Source organism: Peromyscus leucopus, chromosome 6 (genome assembly GCF_004664715.2).
Source record: "Peromyscus leucopus breed LL Stock chromosome 6, UCI_PerLeu_2.1, whole genome shotgun sequence".
Lineage (NCBI taxonomy): Eukaryota > Metazoa > Chordata > Mammalia > Rodentia > Cricetidae > Peromyscus > Peromyscus leucopus.
This window is the reverse complement of record NC_051068.1, coordinates 51,879,966-51,892,718: the sequence shown is the minus strand read 5'-3', so window position 1 is coordinate 51,892,718 and position 12,753 is coordinate 51,879,966. Positions and strand designations below refer to the sequence as shown.

The 12,753-nt window shown below is 37.2% G+C and overlaps 1 non-coding gene across 1 annotated transcript; it reads left to right on the top strand.

The window, feature by feature from the left end:
- The first annotated feature begins 1,243 nt into the window (after window positions 1–1,243).
- Window positions 1,244–1,316, top strand: Trnak-cuu. Its single transcript has one exon. It is a non-coding gene; the product is annotated as a tRNA-Lys (tRNA).
- Window positions 1,317–12,753: the final 11,437 nt, after the last annotated feature.

The following is a 12,753-nucleotide window of genomic DNA, read 5'->3' as shown; positions in this document are numbered from 1 at the left end:
GACGGATGCAAGCAACTTTCGGGAATCTTGCAAGAGTAGACCAAGACAGCTGGCAGCCTGGACAGTCACCTAATGTTTCTCAGCATTGTTGGTGCATTCAAATTGGCTACAGGCCTAGAGTATCTGACAGACCATTTTCAGAAGCAGGATTTCTGAAAGACCATCTTACCCTGTCTTGGCAGAGTACAGTGGTCGCTTTCCTTGTGTCCCGCTTGTCCAGAAAGGACAGCATTGCATTTGTACTGTCAGCCATCAAGGCAAGGGCAGTTCTTTGCCCAGTAGGCCATTTTGTGCCAAAAGACAAACTTCCAAATGGAAATGTCTTAGAAGCCCAACATTCTCTCGGGATCAATTGGTGCAGCCAGGAGCAATTGTGTCTCACGTCAACAGAATTCTAAGTTATTTAAATGCCATATTCTCCAGGTCTATGAAGTGTTTGAAGATTACCTGCCCATCTAACCTATGTATCTGTAAATCTGGATAACCTAACTAACGTAACTATAGAGATGACATAGGCGACTATAAATCTATAAATCTTATCTATCAAAATAACCTAAGGACTAAGGCTTCACGTAAATAAGGTAAACAGTCTATAAGCAAATGTATGGTGAAGAACGATGACTTCAAAATTGTGACAATACACAAGATATTTATAACAGAGGTAGGAATATATAGTGCGATATGCAATATGACAATAATATTAAATATATATCAATATACCGAATATCCTAAACAGAAGTAGAACATATATAAAGTATGACAGATATAAATTTACATTTGTATCAATATAAAAATGTTTCAAATAAGAGTAGAAATATATGTACATTATAACAAATATAGTTCTGTATTTGTATCAATATACAAATTATCTTAAACAGGAGTATAAAAATAGTCTACATTTGTATCAACATATAAGATTCTATAACAGTACAAATTACAGTGCAAATTATCTAAGATTGCTATTTTACTAAGTTTGTTTACTAGTATATACAATGATTTACCATCATATCTTATACCTATCCGTTCCATTTCTTCTCCCCCCACCCCTTCTTTTTTTTTTTTTTTTTTTTTTTTTACAATCCTGAGTTAATATTTTCTTCCACCCCCAACCCTATAACCGTCATCCATAACCCTGAGAATTATGAAACCTAAGGAGAAGGGGCGTCGTTTTCTTAGAATTGCTTCCTGCCGTTTAGGGGGTGATGTTATCTCTGTTGGGTACTGTGAGAAAGCTCAGATAGGGGCCCGGCTAGCTCAGTCGGTAGAGCATGAGACTCTTAATCTCAGGGTCGTGGGTTCGTGCCCCACGTTGGGCGCCAGATATTGGAGAAATTATTTTGGCCACTCCACGTAGTTAAAAGGATATTTATTTAATGGCGAAACTCACAAATTAAGTAATGGGTAGGTCGCAGGGTCTGGGGAAGGTGTAATGCAGTCCAACGGTGTTCTCCGGAGCTCTACACAGTCAATCTGCACTGGTCAGCGTCCCGGCACGAGAGAGCGCCCAGAGCGAGCGCTGGCCCATCCAGCTCTCGGGTCCCCAGGCGCCTCCCCTCGCCCCGCCTCGTAGGCGTGACAGTTGCCAGAGTCTCAATGGGGGTTGGAACTTCCAGAACCAAGTTGGAATGGCTACCCACTACATATACCCAAACAGTATATACCCAATTCTTTGGCAAAGCAATGCAAGGCTTAAAGTTTTCAGGGTCATAGAGAGATGTGATAAAGATTCACACATAAAGCAATTAATTGTCAACTTCCTATTAATACCCTAAAGGGGAGTTCTCTGGTAGGGTCAGCTAAGGGCTAAGATCAATTATGGAATTTATGTCCTCAAACTCTAATCTAGAAATGGTGTTGTAGAATGTTAGGGATCAATAACTCACAAGAAAGTAAACTGTCTTTGGCACCACTTTTCCTGCTTGTCCCAGCTGTAGCTGCTTTCTGATAGGGAGGGGGATGAATGCTAGGTGGCTAAGTGACCTATGTCAGAGCATGTAGCATTTGGTTAGTAAAAGCACTTTTGCTCAGAGTAGTTGCTGAGGAGAAAATCTAGGACTAGCACCTGGCTGAGGAGGAATTAAAACTTAATTTGCTCAAGCAAGAAGCTTGGCACCTATCACCTGCTTGGCCTTGTAGGTAATCTTCTTGGGTCAGTGGGAAGCAACTGCCTTAACTCATTAACTAGCAAATGGCTAAAACACCATCCCAGGAATGTGAGCAGAAAATCTCTTAAGTTAGGGTCTTTTGTAAATAACTCAGGGTGAAGGTAAGTGGTTGAGGGTTTAATTGTTAGTGGTTCTTTTCTCTATATGTAAGTGAGATGAACTAATGTTTGTCTATGTGCAGTTTTGTCCTTGGAAAAAGGTATCTTTGCTGAAATACATTTATCCAGAGATTGGCTCTGGCCAGATATATGTTAATGAAAAATAAACACAGCTGAGGACAGTAATCCAAATACCCCAAATGTATAGAGAAAGTTGTGCCCAAAATTGAGATGCAATTGTGAGATTGCATGTACACATAACATGGAGATATACAGTAAATGAGGAGAATCATAGCTGTTATTACATAAGAAATTTACAACAAGAGACAACCAGTTCATTCAAAAGGCAGTAATTCCATACTGCCTTGCATGATGGTTTCCTCTAACAGAACCCTTAGTTCTGATAGGTTGACCTTCTGAACTTTAGTTGCCACTGCTGTATATTATCATGGACTTTTGCTACCAGCAGCTCTCAATAGATTTGTTTTGTAACTTACTGAAATATCGTTCCATTGCATTGAAAACTGTCATGATATTTGAATTGGTCTTTAAATTTTAATGAGAACATGATTTAGTAATCATGCTAAGTTCTAGTTAAAAACATTATCTGCAAACTCTCAACTCTTCTATATAAAAGTTGTGTGGATACCATCAAAACTGGTTTAACAAAGTGACTACACATTCCACAGACTACATTATTGAAGCAAGTTAATCAGTTGAGTCCTCTTGGAGGATCATAAGTAGAGCAACTCTTATTTACTGAATACATAATATCTAGCAAGGGAAATAGTAAATCAGATGCTGAAACATTGTAAAGGCAAAAGTCCTTCAAAAATAGTATTCTCCTTTTATCTATAATAATCTATGGCTCAAAAAGTTGAATAATTTATTCAAGAATATGAAATTGTTTTGGGGTCAAATGCAAAACAAAAATTCATTTTTTAAAACATAGCAAATAGAAATAATAAATTTTGGGCAAATATTTATATTAACCCTAACACAACTAGGACACAGGATAATTCTTTTAAATCACTCTTTTTCCCTGTGGTTCACTTCCAGCAATGTGGAAGATTTTCCCCTTAGGCTTTTCAGACTGTCACAGGAACAGAAATATCCAGTTTGTAATGTTTAGAAATGGGATTCTGTATATATTGGTATATAAATGGAAATAAATCCATTTATATTAGTATCTCTACCAGTTAGTTGTTCACATGTTATATTCTGGTAATGCTTTATTGTGTTCCAGAGACAAGATCATGAAATCTACAGTAGATTGGGTTGATTGTCCTATTTCATAATTTAAGCATTATTTCAGAGGTCATCCATGGTCTGAAATATGTATGTGCACACATCTTTATTGAATTTTCACTATGAATAATAGCATGTAAGCCAGAATAGAAGAAAGAATAAAGATAGGTAGGAATTTGGAGCTGTAGTCATATAGGAAAGATAGGGAGTCATTCTCAAGGTTCTTGGGCAGGTAAATGAAAGGAACAAGGCAGAACTATACATACTTAGAATGTAGATGGCTCGCATTGGTGGTACAGGACATTCCTGCTTACATTAGTCATTAGCATGGAGCTTCAGAGACCAAATCCCCCTATCCCACAGACTTCTTGTTTCTACTCTTTCCTCCATCCTTCTAACCATAGTTTTCTGAGTGCGCAGAAAAATGGTGTAATTGAGTTCTGCTACAAAACCCACCGAGAACACCATACTTAAAGTTATGTTGTTAAATATTATGCTACATATTTTATTTATTTATTTGCCAGTGGAGACTGTAAACTCATTTAAATATTTGATTACAAAGAGCAGTAGTTAGAAGATTTCCCGCTGTCCCCAGGTGCGTGTTTACACCAAATATTCGAGGGTATTGTTGGAACACTGAAGTTCTGATTAAACATGTTTCTTTTTGGTATAATTTTTACTAATAGCTGCTAATGTAAAAGCTTATAGGATAAGTGAAGTAGAGACATGGCTCTGAAATTACAACAGAAATAGACTGATAGACTCAAACTAGTCTTTCACTCTCTTAGTCTCTCCACTTTTTTCTCTTTTCATATAGGTCACTTTATTTCTGAAACTTCAAACACTGTCATAATTTAAAATTTTTACATCATCTGTTTTAATGGTGCTCAAATGAGATAGTACCTGTGACATATTTATAAACAAATGAACCCATCAAATGTATATATCTTCATTGCAAAGATTATGTGTATTTTAAATATATCATAATAAAGACATTGTTAAGAGCAATATGATACTTTAGATTTAGGAACATTATTTTCTTAGGATGTACTCTGATGAATAAAATAATTGAAAATTAATTTTGAAAATAATTGTATCAATGTGAAATATACAATATGTAACAGATGTGATTAAAATGATATCAGATATCTTATTCATCTTAACTCAAATGTTCCTTTACATTGAAAGAATAGTCCTACATATAACTATATTTATAAGCAGAAGATGTAGGTGTTAATAAGCAGACAAACAGAGCGATTGAAAGAAGGCAGCCCTAGCAAAAGCCGATGCAGTGGGGAATATGTTTTTCTCATGATTACTTGGCCTATCAGCTTTTCAAAATTCAACATACAGGGGTCACCTAAAAACAGGTCTTTAAATTTTATGGCTGTAAATATGAAAGTTGCAAAAAAATATAAAGCTACACAGACAACATGTAGCTCTCTTATGAGAGTGTTTTGTTTTCAAATGGTAAATCAGGTTTTAAGGGAGATTCATGAGATCAAAGAAATTGAGTCATTAATCAGAATTGTTAATAGATGTTGATTACTGCTTCAGCATTTGTTTTTAGGCTTTTCTAGGTTTGAATAAACTTGAAAGCTCTAAATTTACCAGGGAATTTTTAAAATTACAAGTTCAGATCTGTTCCTTTAGTTTTTGTTGTTAATGTAGAGGTAGCTTTGTAAGATGCTTACACTGGATATGTTATGTGTATGACTGTTCTGTATGCACATATGTCTTCGTAACATATGTGTGCCTAATGCCCCTGAAAGCCAGAAGATGGCATTGAATTCCTGGGACTCGAGTTACAGAGGGTTGTGAACCACATGTGGGTTCTGCAAAGTGAGCCAGGCTTCTCTGGAAGAGTCTGTGCTCATAACTACTAAACCATTTCTTGGCCTGGTTTTGTTTTATTTTTTAATATTTTATTTTTAATGTTATGTGTGCATAGGTATGTGCAAATACCTGTGTAGACTAGAAGGCATTGAATTCTTAGGACTGAAGTAACCAGGTAGTTGGGAGCTGCTTGATATGGATTCAGAATATTAAACTCAGGTCTTTTTCAGTGTTACAGAAAAAAATTTTTACAGCTAAAACTTTTGATGTAAATATGGACTCCATATAATATCCAAAGGATTCTCTTTATAATTTAAAAATTTTAAAAAATCATTATTTTAAAAGATATTTAATTTTAAGAAAATGAAAAGGAAAATTTAGGGTAGAGTATGGTTATTTTTTTAATGTTGCTTTTGAGTTATACTCATTCCTATAAGTAACACTACCCATACTCCTGTAATTAACAACAATATACTCATTGATTCACCAAAGTGGACTTCAATAGTATTTACTGTTAGTTCACTTAGTGAGTGAGTTGACATTAATTCAAGTCTCCACAATAATTGTATCATACAACCGTAGTCACATAAGTTTGTGATATAAAAACATTATTAAAAATCTCATTGTTTCTCAAATTTAATGTTGAACACAAAATATTGGGACTGGAAACATAGTTAAGAGCCCTGGATGCTATTAGAAGACCGGCGATTAATTCTCAGCACTTACAGGGCAGCTCACAAGTATCTGTTACTCCAGTTTCAGGGTATCCAACACCTTATTCTGGCCTCCATAGGCATTATGTGCATGTGGTACACAGAAATACATACAGGCAAAGCACCAATACACAGAAAAGAAAAAAAAATAGGAAAAAGAAAGAAATTCAGCACTAAGTGGCAGATCTCTTGTGAGTTTCGAGCCAGAGAGGTTACACAGAGAATCAACAACAAAAAAAGCCCTAGTATTTTTACACAAATGTATTGAATGTATTTTTCCACCCTTGTGTTTTGATTTATGTCTGATAGCAGATTAATTCTACAGTGACAATGTTTTTTTGTTTGTTTGTTTGTTTTTAACTGAGGCCCAAACCCAGGGCCTAGCGCTTGCTAGGCAAGTGCTCTACCACTGAGCTAAATCTCCAACCCCAACAATGTTTTAAAGACAGTAATGATCACTGGAACAGGTGCTGATAATTAAGAATCATTTCATTGACTTTTTTTGGAGGAGGGCAGTTCTAGATCTCTGATTCCTGGACATCCAAATATTGTGGTGAATGGCTCTCCTCTCAGGACATGGGACTCAAGTTAAACCAGACATTGATTGGCCATTCCCACATGTTCTGTTCTGAGATGTCATCAGCAAATCTTGCAGGTAGGACAGATTGTAGGACAAGGATTAAGTGCTTGGATTGGTGTCCAGGTTTCTCTTTCCTTAACCTGCAGAGTACTTTCTCATGCCAAAAAGACTAGGGTGAGGGGATGAAGGCTCTATCCAGGCACAAGAGAAAGCTTTCTGAACAGAACCCTGATAGCACAGGAACTAAGATCAAGAGTTAATAAATGGGACCTTATGAAACTTAGAAGCTTCTGTAAAGCAAGGGACACTGTCATTTGGACAAAGCAACAGCCTACAGAATGGGAAAAGTATTTTATCCAACTCCACATCCCATGGTGGTCTAATAATCAAAATATATAAAGAACTCAACAAACTAGATATCAAAAAATAATACAATTTAAAAATTGGGCACCTATCTATACAGAGAATTCTCAATAAAGAAATCTCAAATAGGTGAAAAACAATTAAAGAAATGGTCCACATACTTAGCCACCAGGAAAATGAAAATGGAAATGGCTCTGAGATTCTATCTTACACCTGTCAGAAGGGCTAAGATCAACAAACAACAAAAGCGACATCACAGAGTGGCAAGGATGAAGAACACTCTGCCATCGAGGTAGGAATGGAAACTTGTACACCCACCTTGGAAATCAATGTAGTGGTTCCTCAGAAAATTGGGAATAATCTACCTTGAGATATTGCTGTACCCAAAGGACACTGCATCCTACTATAAGGAAACTTGCTCAACTATGTCCATTGCAGCTTTATTAATAATATCCAGAAACTGGAAACAACCTAGATGTCCCTCAACCAAAGAACAGTTAAAGAAAATGTGGTACATTTACATAATGGACTATTACTCACCTCTTTTAAAAAATGAGAGCTTGTTTGGAGGTTTGGAGGTTCAAGCAGGGAGTGCAGGTACTCATATACAGCTGAAGGAAAAATCAGTCTTCCTTTATTCGGGGAAGGTTCAAAAATACAAATAATTCAAGAAACTAAACATCAAAAAAAAAAGCTCCAAATAATCCAATTAAGAAATGGGATACATATCTAAACAGAGAATTCTCAACAGAGGAGTTACAAATGACCAAGAAACACTGAAGGAAATGTAAAACATCCTTAGCCATCAGGTAAATTCAAGTAAAAATGACTCTGAGATTTCATTTTACATCTGTCAGAATGGTAAGACAAAAAACAAAAGTGACAGCTAATGCTAGAGTGTAGCAGGAATCTTAAAGGTCTATTACTCAGCTGTTAAAAAACATTGACATTGTGAATTTTGCAGGCAAATGGATGAAACTAGAAAAACCAACCAAACAAACAAAAAACAACAGCAAAAACAAACAAACAAAACCTCATCTTGAGTAAGTTAACCCAGACCCAGAAAGACAAACATACTTTGTCCTCATTTATAAGTGGATATGAGCTCTAAATTAAAGGATAACCATGCTACAATCCACACATCTGGAGAGGCTAGGTAACAAGGGGGGATGCTCAGATCTCCCTGGGTAGGGAAAATAGAAGAGACTTAGTTGGTAGGCTGAGTTCAGGTGGGGATCAGATCATCAAGGATCACATGAAGGTTGAGGGGAGAGTACCAAAAGTGACAGCTGGAAAGGGGATGCATTTCAGGGTCAGGCAGAAACCTGTTGCAAAGGGAAATTACAGGATTTGATGAGGATACCCCAGCTAGGAATCCTAGCAATAGAGGATACACAGCCTGAGCTGGCGAGACTTCCAGTAGAGAAATTGGGACATCAACCCAACCACTACTGTTTATTTACACTCTGCCTTGCCTATGGGATGTGCCGAAGTAAGAGTGGCACAAAGATTGTGGAAGTGGCCAAACAATCACTGGTCCAGCCTGAAACCCATGGCATGAGAATGAGCCGACTCCTGACATTGCCTGTAGTGTCAAGACACGGAGAATGGATGGCCCAGAGACCTAGGATAGAACCAAGCATGACTGGAGGAAAATACTGTCAACATAATGATGTCTAACCATATTCTGCTGTACTCACAGACTGATGTCTAGCCCAATTATCATCAGAGAGACTTCATCCAGTAACTGGTGGAAACAGATGCAGAGACCCATAGGCAAATACCAGGTTGAGCTCGAGAAATCCTGATGAAGATAAGGAGGAAGGACTAAAGGAGACAGAAGGGTCAAGGACATGCCAAGAAAACTCAGAAAATCAACTAATCTGAGTTCCTAAGGGCTCGCAGAGACTGAACGAACATCCAGGGAGCCTGCATGGGCCTAATTTAGGACCTCTGCATATATGTGACAGATGTGTAGCTTAGTTTTCTTGTGGGATTTCTAACAGTGGGAAAATGGCTCTTGAATTGGCTTTTGGGACCCTTTTCCTCTCGCTGGGTTGCCTTGCCCAGCCTTAATACAAGGGGAGGTGCTTAGTCCTACTGCAAATTGATATGCCATGTTTTGTTAATATCAGTAGGAGACCTGCCCTTTTCTGAAAAGGAATGGAGGAGGAGTGGTTGGGGCAGGGGCAGAGGGGAGGTGAGGGAGATGGACTGGGAGGAGATGCAGGAAAAAAAACATGGTCAGGATGTATAACAATCAATCAAACAAACAAATAACCATTTTTTAATGGCATCATAAAATTTACAGGCCAATGATTACAAGAAAAAAAAGCATCTAGAGTGAGATAACCCAAGCCCAGAAAGACAAATGTGGTATGTATTCACATATAAGTCAATCTTAGCTGTTGAGTAAATGATAATCAAGCTACAATCCATGGAACCAGAGAAGTCAGATAAAGAGGAAGGCTTTGGGGGAAAACATGGATATTCCTGGGTAGAGGAAATAGATTTTGTAGGTGGGCTGGGGACAGGTGGGGATGGTAGCAGGCTATGGTCTGTGTGTGGGGAGGTGGGGAGGAAGGGATTAGGGAGAGAGTGCAAGGAGAGACAGTTGTATTGCAGGGCACTTGCGGGGAGGGAGGTGTATAGAAGTCTGATGCAGTAGATCTTTCTGGAGTCTATTAGTGTGGAGGATGCTGGCCATCTTTTGCAGCCAGGCAAGGCTTCCTATGATGGAACTGGGTTGCATTCAGTTGAGTTATTGGCCCTGGGGTTCCTATGGAGATCCTTAAATAACCCAGGCTGGCACTAGGACAGAGTATTGCTCTCTGAAAAATAGGAGCTGGGTTGTATTGCTTAGGACAATATCCACACCTTCACTGAACTTAGTAGAGGTCAAGCACCAAAAATCTTAGTCCTTGAGTCATCTGTCCTGCCCATGGCTTCATTTCTTAACACTCACACCACATTGGAAAAGATCTCAAAAGGAAATAGTACATGTTCACATTGCTGATTTAATTCAACTAACCAACATTGTCCACTGTGATGTATGTTCATACACTTTAATATCCAAATCTCTTTCTCTCTGGAAATTGTGTAACTCAACCAATTCTTGAAAAGTGGGAGAAAGTTATATTGCAAAGTCTAGAAATCCAACAAGAGTTTATTTACTGCAGAGTTGTCTCTGATGCATAATTTAGTGTTCTCCCAAGACCACAGTCATCATATGGCTCTGAGCAGAGATGTAGTAAATTTTAGGTATTCTAATTGAAGAACTAATGAGTGGTGAATTTCTTCAGCAATTATCATTACATTTCTTCTTCCTCCTTAAATTTACTTTAGTATGCATAATTTGTTTCTTGTGAAAATGTGTCTCATCTAGCCTGTCAATTGTTTATTCCTTTAAAAATAATCATTGGGTGTGTGTGAGTGTGTATGTGTATGTGTGTGTGTAAAAATTTCAGATTTCTTTTCTTCTACCGTATGGGCAGTGGGAATCAAACTCAGCTTGTCTGACTAGGTGACAAGCATCTCTCTGCCAGTTAAGTCAATTTAGATTCTTTTCAAAACAAATAAATAATTAAAATTATTATAATATATGATATCAGTTTATACTTCAGTTTATACTAAATGTGTATTTTTCTCAAGCACGAACCCTATTTCTCCATTTATAATTATTCAAATTTATGGATGCAGGTTTTGAATCTCAGTGAAAAAGTAAAAGAGTTCCAAAGTTTATATATTTTGTAAGCAATAAAACAAAGCCTGAGCCCAGTTCTTACTTTAAGTGTCCTGTCCCATTCTTTTTTCCCCTTAACTAGTTCATCCTTTACTTACATCTTACAGTGCATTTCTATTTCTTCTATGTCAAGCAATTATGTCATCTCAGAAAAGGTGAAGCAAACATTACCACCTCCATTTGACAAGAGAATGTGTTTAATATAAAATGTGTCATACAAATATAACCTAATTTTATTGGTAACTGTAAACATAAATAAACTTTATTGGCAAACAACTGAATACAATATTTACCACTGAAAGACCCTAGCCCTTCAGGCTTACACCTCCAAGCCTCAGGAAAAGAGAAACTTCAAGCACCAGGAAATGAGAAATTAAAAATCTAGTTCCAAGGGCAACCTGACTTAGCCATTGTTCAATCTCCCCTGCAACCATATAACAGTGTAAAAAGATTTCTGTTAAGAGATGTGCTCAACTGTGACTGGGATAGTTGCAGGTGTTCCAGGAAGGACCACTGTGACCTTTGTGTAAACTCCACTCCTGCCCTGATAGCCCCCTTGAGGTTTCAGGAAGAATGTACCTGATGACATAACTGTGCCCCCTCTGTGATCACTCTGTGATCAGACCATGATCTTGTGAAATGAAATTGTATGGGAATTGTAATCTTATGGGTTTTGTGGGTCTTTCCTTTATAAGCCCTTATGGGGCTGCAGTAAGATGAGGCTCTTGCTCTTAGGAGCAGAGTTTGCCCTTCTATATAGAAGCTTAATAAAATCCTCATGCTGTGGCATCAACTGGACTGGAGTCTGGGTTCTTGGGGAACCCACTTGAGACCCTAAATTTTGGGGTCCAACAACCACATACTTCTTACATTTCTTGTATCAATCTTACATGATTTTTACAAGGAATCCAGATCTAAGAGAGCATGTATTTTGCAATACAAAAAGAAGTATCAAATTTAATGGTAAAGTTTTTAAAAGGATGAAATATAAAAGTACCAGTTTTCTGTGAGTGCTAAAAATTCTATTTGAAAATGGAACTGCTTCAGGATCTTGGGTTGCATTGCTGAAAAACCCTTCTTTTGTGTTTCCCACACAATGTAGCCTCTCAGAATTCTGGAAGCTAAATGAAGCATAGATTGGGGACATCCACCATTCTCATCACAGCTGCTGCAATTTCATGAAGCCCATTACATGCTCAATGGAAAAGAAACCAACTGTCCATCTGTGTCATGTATTTTGTTTGGATTCTCATACTTGATTAGTGGGAGTAGTTTCCAGTGTGTCATAATCTGATTATTTCTCAGAGATTTTATGTGAAATCTCGATATGAACAATTAAATGTAAAACTTACCTTATCTGGATATGCTACGCATTCATTATCATTTCATAATCTGAAAACAATTCCGTTTTACCATACGAACAAATGATGGCATTTCCCTTGAACAAAATAATTAAGAAAGTTATATGTGAATCATTTAAGGATTAGTTGTGTAAAATTTTGCATTGGATAAAAACTACATATGGATCCTTCAGGGAGCAGTGGCAAAGAGCTGTAATATGGGGAAGTCGCTACCTTTGTTGATTCATGACAAAGTGCAATAGCAGCCTGAGCAACAGGCTTTGTGTATGACTTTGACAATTCACCTTAAGACATCCCATCAGATCTTGGATACACTTGTCCAAGGAAACAGAAAGCCCTTTGCAAAAGCATTATCAACATTTATGTGTAAACATACAAAAGTGAAAATAGATAAAAAATTATCAGAAATTTACAGTATTTGTCAAGGAGTAATACTTATGTAATAAAAGTAATGTATTGCCTTAAATGGTTCTGGTACTTTAAGTGTACTCTATAAAATATTCTGAACAAGTATCAGAGGGTGTGTAGCATATTCATGTGTGATCATTCACATCTTAAATAAGGAGGGCAAATTTTTAAAAATGTAAAATGTAAGGGAATGTTAGAATTTTAATTAAAAAAATCTTCTTACTTTGAAACTAATGGAA